This window comes from Mustela erminea, chromosome 9 (assembly GCF_009829155.1).
Source record: "Mustela erminea isolate mMusErm1 chromosome 9, mMusErm1.Pri, whole genome shotgun sequence".
NCBI lineage: Eukaryota > Metazoa > Chordata > Mammalia > Carnivora > Mustelidae > Mustela > Mustela erminea.
In genome coordinates, this window is record NC_045622.1 from 108,628,575 (window position 1) to 108,649,631 (window position 21,057).

Sequence of the window (21,057 nt, forward strand, 5' to 3'; positions counted from 1 at the left end):
CTTAATCCTGCTCTTCCCTTCATGTCCTGGGGCTCTGTGTAGAGACAGACACAGAAATGGGGGCGGGGGGAAGGACAGAGTAGATGTCAGGGCACCTGGTGGCTCAGGAAAAAAGAACAGAGTGCCAGTCCCACTCAGGATGACGCCTGGAAAGAGGAGTGGGCTGTGATTCAGAAAAATCCTGGACCTACCTCTGCTACCACTAATGAGTGCTGTGCCAAGAAGCAAGTCACCTTGCTCTCTGGGCATCAGTGTCTTCAACTACTAGGCCAGGGACAGTAAGACCATGCCGCCTTCACGAGGGCAGTGTGAACAACAACAACAACAAAAACACAAGAAAATCTCTACGGCAGTGCACTGTGCTACCTAAGTACCAGGCCCTGTGGGAACTCAGTCTAGTTGAGGAGACAGTTGGGGCCGAGGCAGGGGGCAGTGGAGTAAATCAATACAGTTTATTATTATTATTTATTTATTTATTTATTTATTTATTTTTATTTTTTAAAAGATTTTATTTATTTGACAGACAGAGATCACAAGTAGGCAGGGAGAGAGGAGGAAGCAGGCTCTCCGCTGAGCAGAGAGCCCAATGTGGGGCTCGATCCCAGGACCCTGGGATCATGACCTGAGCGGAAAGCAGAGGCTTTAACCTACTGAGCCACCCAGGCGCCCCGAACAGTTTAATCAATATAGAGTAAGATAAGAATCAAAAAGAAGGGGCATCTGGGGGGCTCAGTCATTAAGCATCTGCCTTCAGCTCAGGTCATGATCCCAGCAGCCTGTAGCACCCTGGGATCGAGCCCCGCACCAGGCTCCCAGCTCAGTGGGGAGCCTGCTTCTCCCTCTCCAGCTTGTGTTCCCTCTCTCCCTCTATCTCTGTCATAAATAAATAAAATCTTAAAAAAAAAAAAAAGAATAAAATATCAAAGAACAAATTTAACAAAAGAAGTGCAAGACTGGTACACTAAAAACTACAAAATACCACTGAAAACATCTGAAGACCTGAACAAAAAAGCAAAACACCTCAAGTTCATGGATCAGAGACTGAAACATTGTTAAGATGGCAATACTCCCCAAAATGATTCAAAACAAACCCTAACAAGAACTGCAGCTTCCGGGGCACCTGGGTGGCTCAGTGGGTTAAAGCCTCTGCCTTTGGCTCAGGTCATGATCCCAGGGTCCAGGGACAGAGCCTTGCATCAGGCTCTCTGCTCGGTGGGGAGCCTGCTTCCTCCTCTCTCTGCCTGCCTCTCTGCCTACTTGTAATCTCTGTCAAGTAAATAAATAAAATCTTTAAAAAAAGAAAAGAAAAGAACTGCAGCTTCCTCTAGTTGCAGAAATTGGCAAGATGATCCTAAAATTCATAAGGGAATGCAACGGAACCAGAACCACCAAAAGAATCTTGAAAAAGAAGAACACCGTTGGAAGAGTGACATTTGCCAATTCCAAAACTCGCTAGAAAGCTACAGTAATCAAGACCGGGTGGGGCGGGGCCAACAACGGTGTCGTACTGGGAGACGGACAGAAGACAAATCCAGGGGACAGCCTTGAGAGCAGGTAAGTTAGCCCTCATAGTTAGTCAATTATCTTCAGCAGGGTGTCAAAAACAATTCAACAAATGGTGCTATTATAATGACTGGAGAGCCACAACCAAAAGAATGAATTTGGACCCCTACCTCCCACCATTTATAGAAATTCACACAAAATGGATCAGACATAAATGCAAGGGCTAAAACTATAAAACTCTTAGGATAAAATATAAATCTCTGTGGCCTTGGCTTCTTAGCTCCGACAGAAGACTTGTGAGAAACCAAGGAAAACAGATAAATTGGCTTCAACAAAATGAAAAACCTTTTGTGCTCCCAAGGACACCAAGAAAGAGAAAAGACAACCGCACGGGATGGGAGAAAGTTTTTACAAATCATGTAACCTTCTACGGGTCTAATATATACTTCAAAACACACATATACACACACACAAACACCCTCTTGTACCTCAACCACAAAAATACTTCATTAAAAATGAGCAGGAGATCTGAACAGGTATTTCTGCAAAGGAAGACAAATGGCCAATAAGCACACGGAGAGATGCTCGAGGTCATTAGAGAAATGCCCACAAAACCACAGTGAGACAGACTTTACACCCACCAGGGTGGCGGTAGTCCACAAGCCAGTCACAAGTACTGACGATGACACAGAGAAATCAGAGCCCTCATACACTGCCGGTGGGAATATAAAACAGTGCAGCCACTTCAGAAAACTCTCTGGAGTTCCTCAAATGATTAAATACTGAATTACCATACGACCCGGCTCCTAGACAGAAACACAAGAGAAACAGAAATATGTGTCTACACCAACTATGTACACAAAGGGTCACAGCGGCACAGGCCAGAATAACCAAAAGTGGAAACAACCCAAAGGTCCAACTGGTGAATGGATAAACATGTGGTCTATCCGTACAATGGGATATTATTCAGCCAAGAAAAAGATGACTGAATTACTACTTGTGACAAAGTGGGTGAAGCTTGAAAACATCCTAACTGAAAAAAGCCAGACATAAAAGGCCACATACTGTCTGACTCCATTTATATGAAATGTCCGGAATAGGCAAAACCACAGAGACAGAAGCAAATGATTGGTTGCCAGGGGCTGGGGGGGCGGGATAACAGAGTGATTGCTGATGGGCACAGGGTTTCCTTCTGGGGTTAGGAGTATGTTCGGGAATAGCAGTGTTGGTTACACAACACTGAATATACTAAAGCCACTGAATTAAACCTTTAAAAGGGATGTATTTTATAATATATGAATTATCTCTCAAGTAAAGATATTATAAAAGTGAATTTTTTTTTAAAGATTTTATTTATTTGACAGAGATCACAAATAGGCAGAGAGGCAGGCAGAGAGGGCAGGGGGAAGCAGGCTCACCCCAGAGCAGAGATCTGGATGTGAGGCTTGATCCCAGGACCCTGGGATCATGACCCAAGCCAAAGGCAGAGGCCCCAACCCACTGAGCCACCCAGGTGCCCCTAAAAATGAATTTTTAAAAGTAAAGTAACGCATGTTAGGGGCACCTGAGTGGCACCTGAGTGGCTCAGTAGGTTAAGCCATTGCCTTTGGCCTAGGTCATGATCTCAGGGTCCTGAGATGGAGCCCCCCATGGGGCTCTCTGCTCAGCAGGGAGCCTGCTTCCCTCTCTCTCTCTCTCTGCCTGCCTCTCTGCCTATTGTGATTTCTCTGTCAAATAAATAAATAAAATCTTAAAAAAAAAAAACGCATGTTAAAACTTCTTGAAAAGTTAAAATCCTTGCACAAATAAAAATTTTAACCACCCATCAGAAGTCTATATGCTCTCTGACCTCAGACAATCTTGTAGTAAGGGGAACTGAGCTTTGTGTAAGCGAAGCAAACGCAGTGCAGGGTTATTCTGGGATGTGGTACTCTCATTTATGTTTCTTAATGTTTTAAAATAATAAATACATTACAGGTTAACATACTTTTCATAAAACATAACTATTTTTAAAAATTTTTTTCAAGATTTTATTTTTTTGACAGGTAGAGATCACAAGTAGGCAGATAGACAGGCAGAGAGAAAGAGGAGGAAGCAGGCTCCCCACTGAGCAGAGAGCTGACGAGGCTCAACCCACTGAGCCACCCAGGCGCTCCCTACTTTTTATTTTTTATTAACATATAATGTATTATTAGCCCCAAGGGTACAGGTCTGTGAACTGCCAGGTTTACACACTTCACAGCACTCACCATAGCACATACCCTCCCCCAAAAACATAACTATACTTTCAAAAACACTTAGAAGAGTGGTATCACTTTACATGTTTTAAATCTACTTCATGTCCAACTTAACAGAAGATAGTAGATTCTCATATCTGTGCTTCTGCATTCAGTCTGTTGTGATAAGTGATGCTCACAAGGAAAATCTGGACAACTCACCAGGCATGTATTAACAAAAGGGAGGAATATTTTAGTAGCCATTTCAGACAATGCTGGAGTCTCCTGTTTGATACTATACCAAAACCTGATCAACAGTAATTAATGATAATGTGAGATAGGAAACCCTATGAACCTTAATGTACTGTGTTATTTTAAAATCCACTGGGGGTGCCTGGGTGGCTCAGTGGGTTGAAGCCTCTGCCTTTGGCTCAGGTCGTGATCCCAGGGTCCTGGGATGGAGCCCCACATCGGTCTCTCTGCTCAGCAGGGAGCATGCTTTCCCCTGTCTCTCTCTCTCTCTCTCTGCCTCTGCCTACTTGTGATCTCTGTCAAATAAATAAAATCTTAAAAAAAAATCCACTGGCCTATCTTGAAATATAAATGGGCCCTTTACCCAACATGATTTTGTAACCTTACACACCACACTGGTCATTTGGAAAAATACTGGTTCACAGGCTTATGCTGATCTTCCAGATGGGGACACATTTTCTAATAAAACACCAAGATGTCACATGTCTAATATTACCATCAATAAAATCATCAGAAAGTCTAAGGGCTGAAAAGCAGCGGAGCTCATGATGGTGGGTAAAAGCTTTCCAAAACACTCACTGTGGCTTGACAGCTTGAATCTGGCCACCGGCAATAAATGTTATTAGCGATTTTCTCTGAAGCGACGGGTTTGCTACAACCATTTTTCAAGAAAAGTCAGTTGAGTAGCCAAGTCTGAATAACCACAACTGCCTGCTCTTTCGAGTACAAACAGCATTCCCTGCAAAAAGTGGCCAGTTCAGCTCGCAACCCACACAACCCCAGGAGTGCCCGTCCTCAGCCTGCAACACAGTTCAGCCCGGGCAGTGACAGCGCATCTCGCCACACAGGGGAGGAAGGACGTGCACACACCACACGTGTGGGGAGTCAATGAAATGGCCACCTTCCTGCTTCGTCAAGGCCACTGCTGTGCAAAGCCAGCTCCTGGCATGGCAAGCGTGTGGAGGCCAAGGGCTCCGTGCCCCCACCCCCACCCCGCCGCCCTGACTCCGTGGACTCCAGCAGCCTCGCCCAGCTGGCTTCTGCAACAGCCGTGCACTTGTGAGCGCGCGGGGAGAGGCGAGTTATCTCTCGTTAGCATTACAACTACCATCTGGACTCAGGGACCCCCCCTGAAATGGGCCTATGAACCCCACTTGAAGAGACACTCCTCTAGGAGGCCCCTCCCTGCACACTGGGAGAAGGGCAAAGCACCTTTAAAAGAAAACAAACCGCCTCCTTCGCACAGGAACATAAGCAGAGGCGCCAGAGGGAGGTGAGCCGGGGTTCCTGTTCTGAGTCAGGGCAGCGGGGGCCTGACTCAATGCCCTGTAACTGACGCCTGAGAAGGCCGGGAGCCGGCGGGCAAAGACCGCTCGCTGCACTCTCCACGTTCGACGAACGAGCTCTCTACCCGCTCGCTCGCCCACCCCTGCTCCACCGTCTGGTGCCTTTGACCTCAGCATAAACGAGGCACCTTCCGTTCTTGGGCTTGTACTCATTTCCACACCAGAGAGCAGGCCACGTGGTAAACGGGTGCCGCTGGAGGGCCGCAAGAAGGCACAGAGAAAGGAGGGCGGCAAACAGCATCCTCTGCCTCGGTCCAGCTGCCCCCACCCAGGCAGGCCCCAGCGACGGCTCACCCTGCATTCCCACCACATTCCCTTCCTGCCCATCAGGGCGGGCCTACATTCCTGCCAGCTAGCTCCTCCGTTCAGTGTGAACAAAGGGGTCTCCCCACTTTTCCTTCGGCCACAGCTAAGCCCTCCTGGTAGGGGAGGGCCCTGCTCTCAGCACCTCGGTTCTTAGCTCTCACCCCACAGTGACTAACACAAGACCCCAAGTTGGCTCACAGCCCTGCCCTCCCAGGATATTCACTGGAACACCGTGAAGTCAGAGTGGGAACGGATTTCTCATCCGAGACGTGACTACAGCCAAGAGCAGCAGCAGAAAAGCCACAGCCTGGGAGTTCAAACGAAGAAAACAAAGTGCCATTCAGGCCCCGGGGAACAAACAATGGGCCCTTATCCTCGTCTCTGGGGCAGGCCAAGAGGAGCAATGCAGAGCTGGAGGGCCCAACCGGCAGCCCTCGGGCAGGTCTGCCCTAGGATATGCAGGGCCCCAGGCAAATATTTTGGGGGAGGAATGCCTCATCTATATAAAAACTTGAGTCACAGGGCACCTGCATGGCTCAGTGGACATCTGCCTCTGTCTTGGGCCTCACTCCAGCTCAGGTCATGATCCCAGGGTTGTGGGATCGAGCTCCGCATCCGCTCTCTGCTCAGTGGGGAGCCTGCTTCCCCCTCTCTCCATGCCTGCCTCTCTGCCTACTTGTGATCTCTCTCTCTCTCTGACAAATAAATAAATAAAATATTTTTTAAAAAATAAAAACTTGAGTCATGCACACTTCGCGTTATCAGCACCATCTTGGCTGTCCAATCTCACAGTGTTCAGTGAATCTCACAGATTGGACAGCCAAGATGGTGCTGATAACGCGAACACACGTTATCACGTGTGTTCCAGTGAATCTCACAGATTGGACAGCCAAGATGGTGCTGATAACGCGAACACACAAGCCTACAAAAGAAATAATACTGCGGCCTCCAGTGGGAGCCATCCTGGAACTGGGCCCAGACATAAGACCCTGGGACAAGCTCTTAGGACATCTGGTTGTCCCTGAACAGGGCAGAGGGTTGAGAGCACCCCAAAGATACAATATGGGTCCCACTCAGGGCTGGGAATGCCCAGCCAGAACGGCACTGGAGGGGGACCCAGAAGAGTCACGGGGGAGTACTCCCACACGTGGGGCTCTCTGAGATATGAGTTCCAGGCGGGGAGGACACATGCCTGTCCAAAGATGGCACTGGCCCTGGGACATAGCCACAGTTGTAGGCCTTCAAAAAAAGAAATCTAGATGCGGCACCTGGATGGCTCAGTGGGTTAAGCCTCTGCCTTTGGCTCAGGTCCTGATCTCAAGGTCCTGGGATAGAGACCCGCATTGGGCTCTCTGCTCAGCAGGGAGCCTGCTTCCCTCTCTCTTTCTCTCTCTCTCTCTCTCTCTCTCTGCGCCTGCCTCTCTGCCTACTTGTGATCTCTGTCTGTCCAATAAATAAATACAATCTTTAAAAAAAGAAAAGAAATCTTAGGAACTCATAGTCAGGGTGCTTCCTGTGTCCCGGGTCACCCAGCACGCGGGCAACCTGAAAACAACTCAGTCCCCTTCACCGGCACTCATCCCTCCCTTCCTGTCTCTCCCAGCGAGGGCCACAGCTAAGAGGCCAAAAGAAAACCCTGAGAAGACTTTGCTGGGAGCTCTTTGAGCCTGGCCCAAAGTAAATGCTCCGCAAGTGTGCAGAGAGAGTAAGCCCAGACAACCCACAACCTGACCATCCGCTGCCTGGCAAGAAAGCATGTAATTAACTAGAAACAGACCCCGTCCCCTGGGGGCATTTCTGCCATCACCTCAGTGTTACCGCAGGGGCTGGTTAAGAGCAATGGCACCAGAGGTCCCAGGGTGTGCCACTGGAAAGGGGCTCACCAGGTCTGCAAACAGCTCCGGGAACCCCAATCCAGCCAGGGACTTGGGGAAGGGGAAGAAGGGGTAGGGAGCGGTGGAAGACAGTGGTGCCTGCCGTAGCTCCTCCCGCCCTCTGTTCCAGTTCCGGGAGTGCTGAGCTGGAGTCGCTAAGCCCTGCCTAAGGTTCCCTGTGTTCTGCCAAGATCCACACCCAGCCGCTGCCCGCTGTGGAGGCAGATAACCGGCTGGCCGGCCCTCCCGGTTAAGGCGCTCTCCCGCCCACGTCGCTTTTCCTCCCAGCACTTATCACAGCCAAACTGAACAGTAACTGGCCTTCTACCTGTCTGCTCTGATGCCAAGCGACCAGGGCTCCATCTTTCCGGCTCCCTGTTGTGTCTCCAACAGGTAGCATGGGGTCTGGAACACATGAGTACTCAATAATTAGTTGGGGGACACATGCAAGTGTCTGTCAACTACACAGTGGCCCCTGAAGGCGAGGGCCAGCTGCGGAGCACTCCATGCCGAGTGATCATGGAGACCAAGGACCCCAGGGGTGATTCACCATTCAGCCCAGCCCACTATCTTCTCTTAGCAATGGGAGGCCAGGTTCATGGTTATGGACAGAAGGCCTGTTCTGCTTGCTGCCAAGCAGTATTACAGGTATGACCTGCGCTCCTCACAAAGTAAAACAGAGCTTTACTTCCCAAGCGACATGGCTGGCTGGACGCAGCAAGGAGCTCACCCCACTGCCAGGCTGGAGAACACAACTTACTCATCTCTGCATCCCAAACCCTGCAGAACAAAGAACTGAACAGGCACGAGGTATATGTCTGGGGACCTAAGAAGCCCTTAAGGGAGAGATAAAGTGCGGCAGACTGTCCAGGGGACTTGGTGGCAGATTTCTCAGGCCCAGTTCTATGCGACCATCTACCAGAATGACAGCCCTAATTCTTCTCGGGAACAGAGGTGAGAGCGCTGTGTTTGCTGGAAGAGTCCACGCAAACTGGGATCAGTTTCCAGACCAGCCCTCACCTGCCTCTGATCTGGATAAGAGGGGGATGGAGAAGTGGTAAGGTAAGAAGAGAGGTCAAGCCTGAAATTCCAGAACTGCGCTCCAGGGAAAACCGGAGCCAGGCCTGGAAGGCTGGCTGTATGTTTCAGCAGCTGTGTGTCTGCAGCTCGGACGTCGCTCTCGGGCTGTGTCTGGTGTGTGGACTTCGCCTTAGCTGGGCCTCAGCTTCAGTGTAATCAAACACCTGAACACAGGCATGTCAGCTGCTTACGTGGATGTAAGTCACCAAAAAGGGGAAAGGGTCTGGAAAACTGTTGTCATTCTTGTGTAACAAGGCAGAGATGATTTTTTGGCCTGGACTTGGGTGACCTGGGGCAACAGGTGCCCCAGCCATCTGGAACAGCTGCACTAAGAGCCAATGGCCAGCTGCAGGGAAGGTCTATGGAAGGTCCAGGAGGACCTCCAGCTACAAGCAGGGGAGAAAATGGAATCTTGTCCCCTAAGTTACACGTTTTTATCTCTGTGGAACACCCACCATCCACTGCAAAATCTTGACTCAAAATGCCCAAGTCCCTTTCCTGGCAGAAGGCTGAGAGCTCTCTAGGTGGTGAGGAAAACAAAATGAAATCCTCTTTCCTCCTCCTAAATCATTTTGCATTAAAGGAAACAGTCACAGGAAGCCAATGAGAATTTGTCTCACTGGCAACTCCTGCAAAGGGCAGCAAACAAACCAGCAAGCCTCACTACTTCCATCGGTCTCTTTTTGGGGGTGTGGGTGGGAAGATGAGACACAAAGGAATAAGTAAACAGAATGACTAAAAGTTTTCTCCACCCCCTAAGCCTCCAAGTGTTCTGTTTTTCACCCTGGCCTCGAAGCAGAGTCCCGGACGCGTTGAGGTCCACAAAACACTTCCTTCTTGTCCCTGAAGACTCCTCTATCCAAAAGCACCTCCAACACAGTAGCTCAGAGAGGAGAAAGACCGAGCCCCGCAGGCCTGCAGGCCCACGGGAGCCTTCAGCCCTCACAGAAGCCAGAGGGTTTCAGGAGACCCTGGGAAAGCTCAGATAATCCCGGCACCTTGGGCCCAAGTGGACTGTCTCAAGCCATCAGGTTGGTCTCAAAAGGTAAAACAAATGAAGAAAAACTTTCTACTTTCAAGTTCCCCCTTCCCTGGTACCCTTAAAGAGCATCTTTTTGGAAGTTGGGGAAGGGGCTTCCCAGGTGCCATCAGAGGCTCCCCTGAGACCTTCTGGAGCTGGTAAGAGCGAAGGAACAGAAGCCACCGCTTCGGGGAAGGGGTCACTGCTTCGGGGAAGGGGTGGGAGGGACAGGGTAGTGACAACAGTGGAACAGGCTCTAGGCCAGAGGCCGTGAATGGGCCTGGGCCGATGCAAGGATCTGTGCTAGGAATAGCAAACAAATAGCAAGGAGCGGGGGAGGGGGGAGCCTCTACCTCCCAATGCTGAGAAAAAAATGAGGCCTGGCAGTGAGGGGCCTGGCCCAGGCTCCCCCTCTGAATGAGGTCAGAATCAAAATCTAGGCCTCAACTCCTTGGGAAGAGACACCAGATTACTCAGGAGGAGCGTAAGTTTATTAAACAGGCATCAGGTCAAAGGCACATTCATCAGTGACCCACACTTCTGCAAGCGATCCTGGTTTGATGAGGTCGGATGCGGCCTTGAGAATGCAGGTTACCACAATGCCTGGCACAAAATGTTCGTGGAATGAACACAGATGAATGGATTCAGAATGAGGCTGGTCTGATCTGGAGTCATCAGAGTAGCAGAGACAGCTGGCGCGTATGTAATTTGGAACAAGGCGGCTCACTTCACCAGGGACCCAGAAGAGACCACGCCTCTGGCTGGGGTACAAAGGGGGTGGCAGGGGGAGCAAGATGTGTTCTCAGACCTCCCTTGCCAACAAGACGAACCTCAGCTGGCACAGTAGACAGCCTGGAGAACGGGTGGCCTGGCTACTCATCAACAGGGCCGTCAGCCCCAGATCTCGGCATGTGGGGCTGGGAGAAATGGGGGGCGGGGTGGTAGGAGAAATGGCACGGACCTAAGACCAGGTGTGGTGTGCAGCCTGTCTTCTAGAAACCTGTTAACAGCTTCAGAAAGAGCAAGGGGCCAACTCTCGGCAATGGTTTCCTGTCAAGTCCAGGCTCTCAAGGGCACCCTCTGTCTTCACCATACCCTCCTCCAAGCAGCTTCACCCAGGGCTCTCTTCCCTCTGTGGGGGGGGTATCTCCCACCTCTTTAGGAAACAGCACTGCTCCTGGACTCACGATGGTTCAGTGCAGACCAGTGTGATGCAATGTGGCCAAGGACAAGACGGCTTCCCAGGCCAGCGGCCTCACTGCCCCCGACCACATCCGCTCGCACCCGTGCCCCACCGCGTCGCGAGGAAGAGCACCGGCTCTCACCAGGACATAAAGCAGCGGGGCACCAAGCTTCCCAAACACCCAACTGTTTGCTAAAAAAAACTCCTCCTTGACGTTTCTTCAAACCCTCGGGCAGGCTCATCTTTCTCCTCACGATGGCCTGAAGCAGCAGTACTGTCCAGGGGAAACGAAAGCGAAAATGAAAGAGGCCGAGGAAAATCTGGGGATTTAGACAAGAACCAAGATGTTCTGAGCCAAGAATCCTGCTTCTACACTGCGAGCATCATGTCCGAGGCCAGCAGGAAAGGAAAAAGAAAAGGAAGGAGAGGCTTCGCGAGAGACACCGGCATAGAAACCGACAAAGAGAAGCCGGGCCAGTCAGAGAAAGCAGCAACCGCGTGGCCTCCTGGCAGAGGGCGGCGTCGGCTTCTGTCGGCAGTGGCGCCGGACTGGGGCCCGGGTGTCTGGACAGAGAGCCGAGTCTGCCCCCGGTCTCTGCCACTCTATCCCTAGACAACTTGGGGCAAGGAGATCACCCCCAGGAGCCTCAGTTTCCTCAGGGCAACACCTTCGGCCTCCAGAAGAGACCCCAGCAGAGCAGAACAAATGTAGCTGCTGTTACACTCTACGACTGATTTCTATGACACACATTTAGTTTTAAATGGGCGGGAAGAAAAAACAACCAGCAGATACAAACCCACCCAAGAATTCTGCTCTCATTTTCCTCCCACTTTGGAGCGCTCCCTGAGAATTTTGGACTGACAAGGCCCTACAAAGAGAAAGCTGCCTCCCCAACATCATTCATAAAGGGGTTTCTTCCCTAACCCCCGCCTCGGTTAAACAGAAAAAAGGAGAGCCCGCATCCTCCTCATCACAATCCCCCCGTGCTTGTGAATGAGGCCGTGGACCCCTTTGTCTGCACGGAGCCCACCGGGCCTCTACAATCCCAGAACAGACATTCTGAAAGAAAGAAGCTTTCCGACAGCCTCAATTTAAATCTGCGTGATAAGGCGCTTCAAACCGAAATCAACAGTGTAATGGCAGGAAGCTACAGACGGACGCACTTTCATTCAACAAGCACCGGCTTCAACCGAAGATTAAAACTTCCTTTCAGGGGCGCCTGAATGGCTCAGTAGGTTAAGCCTCTGTCTTGGGCTCCGGTGATGATCTCAGGGTCCTAGGATCGAGCTCCGCATCGGGCTCTCTGCTCGGTGGGGAGCCTGCTCCCCGCCCCCACCCCGCAACACCTGCCTCTCTGCCTACTTGTGATCTCTGTCAAATAAATAAATAAAGTCTTAAAAAAATAATAAAAAATAAAACATTTCTCAGTCTTCCCAGCGTCAACTAGGAAAACCAGCTCTGCCGGGTGTGCACCCGAAACTCCATGGAGAAGTTCTGCTTATCCCGTGCTCTACCCTTTCTTTCCCATCTCGGGTCCGCATCCCCTCACGGCTGCAGGTGACATGGGCACGAGTCGTCCTCCAGCCACAGGAAGTCGAGGGCCACTGGCCTCGCCAGCACTGAGTGGGCCTGTCAGTTCCCACCTGGGCGCCAAGCTCGTGTGCTGTTAGCTAAGAAGGCGGTTCTGGAGAAGGACACAAGGAGTACGGGAGCATCCTCGCTGCTGAAAACGAACTTCAAGAGAAAAGCCAGGTCAGTGGCATCAGCCTCCTAAGTAGAAAATGGCCCGTCCCAGCTGCCATGTCTCATCTGGCCTGAGGCTGCTGAGCTCTGAGTGCTGCGGAGAAAGGGGACCAGCTGCCACGGGGCGGCAAGAAGGCAGCCTAGTGACGTCTCAGCCACACACAAAGGGGAGGGAAGAGGTTTCCGAAGTCCACCGCTTCCTTTCCACAAAAGAGCCACGACATAGATGAAGATTTTCAACGGGTCACAGAAAAGCACACAGCTCTGGGATTCAAAAAAATCATGAAGCAAAAAAAAAAAAAAAAGAAGAGAGAAAGAGAAAAGTTGGGAATTAAGGGGGCGTTGATGTGGCAGAACAAACAACAAACACTATGCATTCTTTCTTCTTATTTGCAAACAAGATAGACATGATCTTTGGACAATAGGAAAATGGCATCCTAGGGTCCTGTCTCACAGAAGGTATCTAAGAAACTATTTGGAAAGAAGTGATGAAGGCCAAACTAATTCAAGATGCAGAGAAGATAATAAAAAGGATGATAGAACAGAAAGAGAGGGGAGGGGGAAAAAAAAAAAAAAAAAGAAGCTCCTTTGCTGACTTGGCATTGTCTGGAGGCTTCTAAAAGTAAAGGTCACAGTCCAAGCAAGACCATTATCTAAATCTTGCTTAAAATTAGCAAATATCATCTTTGTGATCAGAAAAGCCAAGCACACTATTTTCTGTCTGGAAAAAATATATACACAGCTTACAAATGTAAAATGTAGAGCTCTTACTGAAAGACACATAATTTAAGAGGTATTACCTCTTTCTGAAACAATCCTGAACAATGTAATTCCAGCTAACCTGCAAGTGTCCACATTAATGAAACGCAAAGAGCAAGCGGCAGTAATTCAGTAAATGTTTACAAAGAATCTCTTAAGTGCCTGGCATCATGTAGGATGTAGGAAGTAGAATTTTTTTAAATTATCCATCGTGGTAAATTGACAGGACCAGTGACAGGTACATGAACTGTTAGAACTGTTTGGCACAAGGGCCTAAACACGCACACACAGTGGTCACAAGTGCATACAAAGAGCACAGGCCTGCTGACAAAGAGGAGAACGAAGTTTCACATGGCATGATGAAGCTTTCACTTTGCAACTCTAATTTTTTTAAGTGTGTTTCCCACCATTTTAAAGTGTGCAAGTTAGAACTTCACAATGCTGTGCGGCCATCACCACTATCTAATTCCAGAACATTTGTATCACCCCAAAAAGAAACCCAGTACTTTTTTTAAAAGATTTATTTGTTTATTTAGAGAGATAGAGAGAAAAAGAGAGAGGGAAAGAGGCATAGAGGAAGAGGGAAGAGAGCAGGAAGGGGCAGAGGGAGAGAGACTCTGAAGCAAGCTCTGCACCCAGCACAGAGCCTCATGCGTGGGGCTCGATCCCATGACCCATGAGATCATGACCTGAGCCAAAACCAAGAGTCGGGCGCTCAACTGATTGGGCCACCCAGGCGTCCCAGAAACCCAGTACTATTAACCATCACCCCCCCACTCCCTGGCCCCTAGCAACTACCAGTCTACCTTCTGTCTCTATGAATTTGCCTACTATGGCCATTTCATATAAAGTCCATATACTATATGGCCTTTTGCACTAGCTTCTTTCACACAGCATAATGATTTCAATGTTCACCCGTGCTGTGGCATGTGCGTCACTTCTTTTTATGGCTGAATAACATGCCATTTTGTGGATATACCAAATTTTGTTTATCCACTCATCAGCGGATAAACATCTGGGTCGTTTCTACTCTTGGGCTATTATGAATCATGCTGCTGTGAACATTCATGCCTACATAACATTTGAAATACATAATTTTTAACCATCCAGGCTGGCCTCCCTAGTTATGCTTTAATTAGTCAAGGACTTGAACCCAGTAGTCTGACTCCAGAGCTCAACTCCCAGGCACACCGCTGGACTCCTCTTCATTCCTAGCTGGGAAGATGGCGAAGTAAGTAGTTCCAGGAATCTGACTTCCCTCCTACACAACTACTGGCAGAATTTTCTGATATAACTATTTTGGAACTCAGGAGTCTGTTGGAATCTGTTGAAGTCTACAGTCTGCAATTTCCATGGGAATTCTTGGGGGGTAAGTTGCAGTTAATTTCTGTTAATTTCAGCTCTTAGCATAGTAGACTCTATGCATCCCCAATCCCAAGCCACAAGGCAGGAAGAGGTGTGTATGTTCCTGGAGCAGGGGGCACGCAACATGTGGGAGCCAGAGGGAGCCAGAGAGGACCCTGACCTTCAAATATTGAAGATCTGTGCTCTGATCATTGACTGCTGCTCCTGATCACAGAGGTACAGAAAAAGAGGTGGGTGGCCATCGTTACTGCACTTTCCTCCACTGTTGCAAGACCCCCACCCCTCCAGTTGAAGGGACTGCCTCTTTCCTTCCCTTCATTTTTTGCTTTTTCCCCTTTGGGGAGCTAGACAGTAAAGACGAGAACATCCAAAACAACTGCACATGCAAAACTGGAAAGTGACCATGTGCATGTTGGGAAGACGCACGGAAAACACCTATAAAGATCTTACATACACACCCCAGGCTGATCCTCAGCAAAGAGTCAGCCTACAACAATAATTAAAAAAAAAACAAAAACAAAAACAATAAGCAAAGACAAAAAGCCCTGGGAAACAGGAAGTCTGACTTCCAGATACCACACTATTGGAATCAAATGCCCAGTGCTCAACAACAACAACAAAAATCACAAGGCATACAAAAAAAACCAGAAAAGTATGGCCCATTCAAAGGAGAAAACAGATATTGTCTCTGAGAAAGACCTAATAGCAAATTTACTAGACAAAGACTTTTAAATAACTGTCTTAAAGATTCTCAAAGAACTGAAGAAAGATGTGGAGAAAGTCAAGGAAATTATGTGGAAATTATCAATAAAGATATTTTAAAAAACCAAAACCGAAACGAAATTCTAAAGCTAGAAACTACAATATCTGAAATGAAAAATATACTACAGCAATTCAAAGACAGAGTTGTGCAGGCAGAAGAAAGAATCCATGAACCTGAAGACAGGACAATGGAAATTATCAAATGTGAAGAACAGAAAGAAAACACTGAAGAAAACTGAACAGAGCATAAGGCATCTGCGGGACACCATCAAGCATACCAATATATGCACTTTAAGAGCCCAGAAGGAAGATGAAGAGAGACTATCTGCATCCCAATTTGATGAAAAACATGAGTATGAACATCCAAGAGGCTCAATGAACCCAATTAATATGAGAATATGAGACCCAAAAAGAGACCCACACCCAGGGCGCCTGGGTGGCTCAGTGGGTTAAGCCTCTGCCTTCGGCTCAGATCATGAGCTCAGGGTCCTGGGATGGAGCCCTGCATCGGGAGGGCTCTCTGCTCAGCAGCGAGCCTGCTTCCCCTCTCTCTCTGCTTGCCTGCCTATATAGCCTACTTGTGATCTCTCTCTGTCAAATAAACAAATAAAATCTTTTAAAAAAAGAGGGAGAGAGACCCATACCCAGACACATTATAATCAAATTTTCAAAGGACAAAAACAAAGAGAATCATCACAACAGCAGAGAGAAGCAGAGAGAAGCAAACTGTCACATAGAGGGATATTTAGCACTCTGTAATCAGAAATGCTCGAGGCCAAAATGCAGTGGAGCAATGTATTTGTAAGTGCTAAAAGGAAAAAACCCTATCAACCATAAATCCTGTATCTGGCAAAGATGTCCTTCAAAAGTGAGGGAGAAATTAAGACAGTCCCAGGTAAACAAAAAGGGAAGGGGAGTCTGGCCGCTAGACCTGCCCTCCAAGATACGCTCAAAGGAATCATGCAAGATGATATGAACAGATACTAGATAGTAATTCAAAGCCATCAGCAGAAATAAAGATCTCAATAAAGGTAATTACATGGGCAATTATAAAAGCTAGTATTATCGCAACAAACTACTTTTCTACATCATTTAAGACACTTAAACATTGGAAGAAAAGAAAATTACTTGTGTAAACACTAGTATTATTACAACTTTAGTTTGTAAATTTAAATCTTTTCTATACAATTTAGGAGACTAATGCCTCTATAAGAATTATCAGTTTATGGGGCGCCTGGGTGGCTCGGTGGGTTAAGCCGCTGCCTTCGGCTCAGGTCATGATCTCAGGGTCCTGGGATCGAGTCCCGCATCGGGCTCTCTGCTCAGCAGGGAGCCTGCTTCCTCCTCTCTCTCTCTCTGCCTACTTGTGATGTCTCTCTGTCAAATAAATAAATAAAATCTTTAAAAAAAAAAAAAAAGAATTATCAGTTTATGGGGCACCTGGGTGGCTCAGTGGGTTAAGGCCTCTGCCTTCGGCTCGGGTCATGATCCCAGAGTCCTGGGATAGAGCCCTGCATCAGGCTCCCTGCTCGCCTGGAAGCCTGCTTCTCCCTCTCCCACTGCTTGTGTTCCTTCTCTTGCTGTCTCTCTCTCTGACAAATAAATAAAATCTTTAAAAATAAATAAATACTAAATAATTAAAATAAAAAAGTTATAAAAGAAGAGGAGCCATTCGGCGCAGGTCATGATCCCAAGGTTCTGGGACTGAGCCCCAGGTTGGGCTCCCTGGCTCAGTGGGGAGCCTGCTTCTCCTTCTCCATTTGCTGCTATGCCTGCTTGTGCTCTCTCTCGCTCTGTCAAATAAATAAATAAAATCTTTTAAAAATAAAAATAAAAAATAAAAAAGTTATGAGACAAAGATATTATATATTAATAAAGGAGTCAGCAGAGCAAGAAAATATAACAGTCATAAACATTTACACACCTAATGACTGATCATCAACTGACAAAGTTGAAGGGAGAAAGAAACAGTTCTACGGTAATAGTTGGGAGACTTCAATATCCCACTCACAATAATGGATAGAACAACGAGACAGAGGAGGACTTCTATAACACAATAAACCAAGTAGATCTAACAGATTTATACAGAACACTCTACCCAGCAACAGAATACACATTCTTCTCAGTGCACGTGGGACATTTTCCAGGACAGATCATACATTAGCCCACAAATCAAATCTCGATTAAAAAGAGAGCAGCTTTCCATGCAAGTATCTTTTCTGACCATGACGGGAGGAAGTCAGAAATCAGTAACAAAAGGAAAACTGAAAAATTCACAGATACATGGAAATTAAACAACACATTTTTAAATAACCAGTGGCTCAAAGAAGAAATCATAAGGGAAATAATACTTACACAAATGAAAATGAAAACACAACATACCAAAACTCATGAAATGCAGCGAAGGGAGTGCTAAGGGTAAAATTTACAGCCATAAATGCTCACATTAAAAAACAAGAGGGGCACCTGGCTGGCTCAGCTGGAGGAGCATGGAGCTCTTGATCTCAGGGCTGAGTTTTGGAGCCCCCCCATGCTGAGTGTAGAGATTACTTAAATAAACTTTAAAAAAAAAAAAAAAAAAAACCAAGATCTCAAATCAACAACCTAATTTTACAACTTAAGGAATCAGAAAAAGAACTAACTCACTCAAAGTTAGAAGGAAGAAAATAATATAGATTAAGAACAAAGATAAATGGAATAGAGAAAATCAGTAAATCCAAAAGTTAATTCTTACAAAGATCCACAAAACTAACAAAAAAGTGGCCAGACAGACTAAAACAGAAAGAGAAAAGACTCAAATTACTAAAATGAGAAATAAGAGTAGGGATATTATTACCGATTCTACAGAAATTAAAAGGACTACGAGAAAACTCTAAACAATTACACATGACAAATTGGATAACCTAAATAAAATGGACAAGTTTGGGACACCTGGGTGGCTCAGTTGGTTGAGCAGCTGCCTTTGGCTCAGGTCATGATCCCAACATCCTGGGATCGAGTCCCACATCCGGCTCCTTGCTTGGCAGGGAGCCTGCTTCTCCCTCTGCCTCTGCCTTTGCCTGCCATTCTGTCTGCCTGTGCTCGCTCTCTCCCTTTCTCTCTCTGATAAATAAATAAAATCTTTAAAAATAATAATAATAAATAAAAAATAAAAATAAAATGGACAAGTTCCTAGAAATACAAAACCTACCAAGACTAAATCATGAAGAAATAGAAAATCTGAATATAAGTAAAGAAACTGAATCATTAATAAAAATTTCCCAACAAAGGAAAGCCCTGGACCTGATGACTTCACTGGTAAATTCTATCCAACATTTAAAGATGAACTAATACCAATCCTTCTCAAACTTTTGCGAAAAACAAGAGGAGGGAGTACTTCCTAATTCATTTTATGAGGCCAGCAGAACCTTGATACTAAAGCCAAGGACACTGTAAAGAAAACTACGTATCAGAATCCCTTATGAACACTGCAAAAATCCTCAAAAAAAAAAAAAAAAAAAACCCTAACAAACAGAATTTAGCCGCATATGATAAGGATTATACACCCTGGCCTAGTGAAATTTATTCCTGGAATGCACAGGCTCAATATATGAAAACAGATCAATGTAACAGACCACATCAACAAACGATGGAGGGGAAAAAAACGTGATCATCTCAACTGATGCAGAAAAAGCATTTAACAAAATTCAACATCCTTTCAGGAAAACACTCAATGAAACAGGAATAGAAAGAAAGAACCTCCACATAATAAAAGCTAGATATGAAAAACCCACAGCAAACAATACTCAATGGTGAAAGGCTGAAAGTTTTCCCTCTAAGATCAGGAACATTGCAAGGATGCCCACTTTCACTGCCACTGTTCAACACAGTACTGGAAGTTCTAACCACAGCAATTATGCAATAAAAAGAAATCAAAAGGCATCCAATTTGGAAAGAAGGAAGTAAAATTATCTCTGTTGGGATATGATCTTATAAGTAGAAAACAAAAGATATCACAAAAAAAAAGCTATTAGAATAAATAAATTCAGCTAGGTAGCAGGATACAAAACACACACAAAAGTCAGCTGCATTTCTATAAGAAAATTACAAAAACAATTCCACTTACAATGGCCTCAAAAAGAACCAAATACTTAGGAATTAACTTAATCAAGGAGGTAAAAAGCTTGTATAATAAAAACTATAAAACACTGCTGAAAGAAATTAAAGAAAACATAAATAAATGGAAACATCCCAGGTTCATGGTTTGGAAGACTTAATATTATTAAAATGTCAATATTACCCTAAGCGTTCTACAGATTCAATGCAATCCCTAACAAAATCCTAATGATTTTTTTTTTTGGCAGAAACAGAAAAAACCATCCTAAAATTCATATGGAATCTCAATGGACCCCAATTAGCCGAAATAACCTTAGAAAAAAAAAAAGAACAGAACTGGAGGAAGTTCAGGAAGTGTGAACTTCCTGATCTCAAAACCTACTATGAAGCTACAGTAATCAAAATAGCGTGGTACTGCGATAAAGAGTGACATACAGACCAATGGAACAGAAATAAGAGCCCAGAATTAAACTCACATACATGATCAAAGTATTTTCAACAAAGATGCCAATGGCGAAAGGATACTCTTTTCAACAAATGTTGCCAGGAAAACTGGGAATCCTCATGCACATGAATGAAGCTGTATCTTTATCTAAGACCATATGCAAAAATTAACTCAAAATGGATCAGGAACTTAAATGTGAGTCCTAAAATAATAAAACGCAAAAGGAGGGGCGCCTGGGTGGCTCAGTGGGTTAAGCCGCTGCCTTCGGCTCAGGTCATGATCTCAGGGTCCTGGGATCAAGTCCCACATCGGGCTCTCTGCTCAGCAGGGAGCCTGCTTCCCTTCCTCTCTCTCTGCCTGCCTCTCTGCCTAACTTGTGATCTCTCTCTGTCAAATAAATAAATAAAAATCTTTTAAAAAAAAAAAACGCAGAAGGAAACATAGGACAAAAACTTCATGATTGGTCTTGGCAGTGATTTCTTGGATATAACACCAAAAGCACAGGTAACTAAAGAAAAAATAAACAAAGCATACTTAATGAAAATTTTTAAATTTTGTGCATCAAAACATTATTCCCAGAGTAAAAAGGCAACCCACAGGATGGAAGAAACACTGACAAGTAATATATCCAATAAAGGACTGATATCCAGAATATATAGAACTCCTAAAACTCAACAACGAAACAAACCACCCAATTCAAAAATGGGCAAAGGACCTGAACAGACATTTCTCCAAACAAGATATATGAATGGCCACTAAGCATCTGAAAAGACAAAGTATAATAGTGGTTTCCAGGGCACAGATGGGAGGGAAGAATGGAAGTTATTGGTTAACGGAATCATGGAAACAGTTTCACTTTTACAGGATAAAAAAGTTACAGGGTTGGATGGTTGTGACAGTCGCAAGCAACGTGAATACACTTTTAATGCCAGTGAACTTTACATTTAAAAATGTTTGGGCGCCTGGGTGGCTCAGTGGGTTAAGCCGCTGCCTTTGGCTCAGGTCATGATCTCAGGGTCCTGGGATCGAGTCCCGCATCGGGTTCTCTGCTCCGCGGGGAGCCTGCTTCCTCCTCTCTCTCTCTCTGCCTGCCTCTCTGCCTACTT

General features: G+C 46.3%; 1 protein-coding gene across 3 annotated transcripts in view; it reads right to left on the reverse strand.

Annotated features, from left to right (window-relative positions):
- PC (pyruvate carboxylase) overlaps window positions 1–21,057 on the reverse strand; it is a 96,590-nt gene that overhangs the window by 53,626 nt on the left and 21,907 nt on the right. Inside the window, exon 1 of one of the 3 annotated variants that reach the window (XM_032357567.1) lies at window positions 7,507–7,645. The exons of the other annotated variants lie outside the window; for them this stretch is intronic. The gene's annotated coding sequence lies outside the window, so the exon portion shown is untranslated. Of the gene's footprint in view, window positions 1–7,506; window positions 7,646–21,057 lie in introns of those variants that run through there. 3 annotated transcript variants of the gene reach the window in all.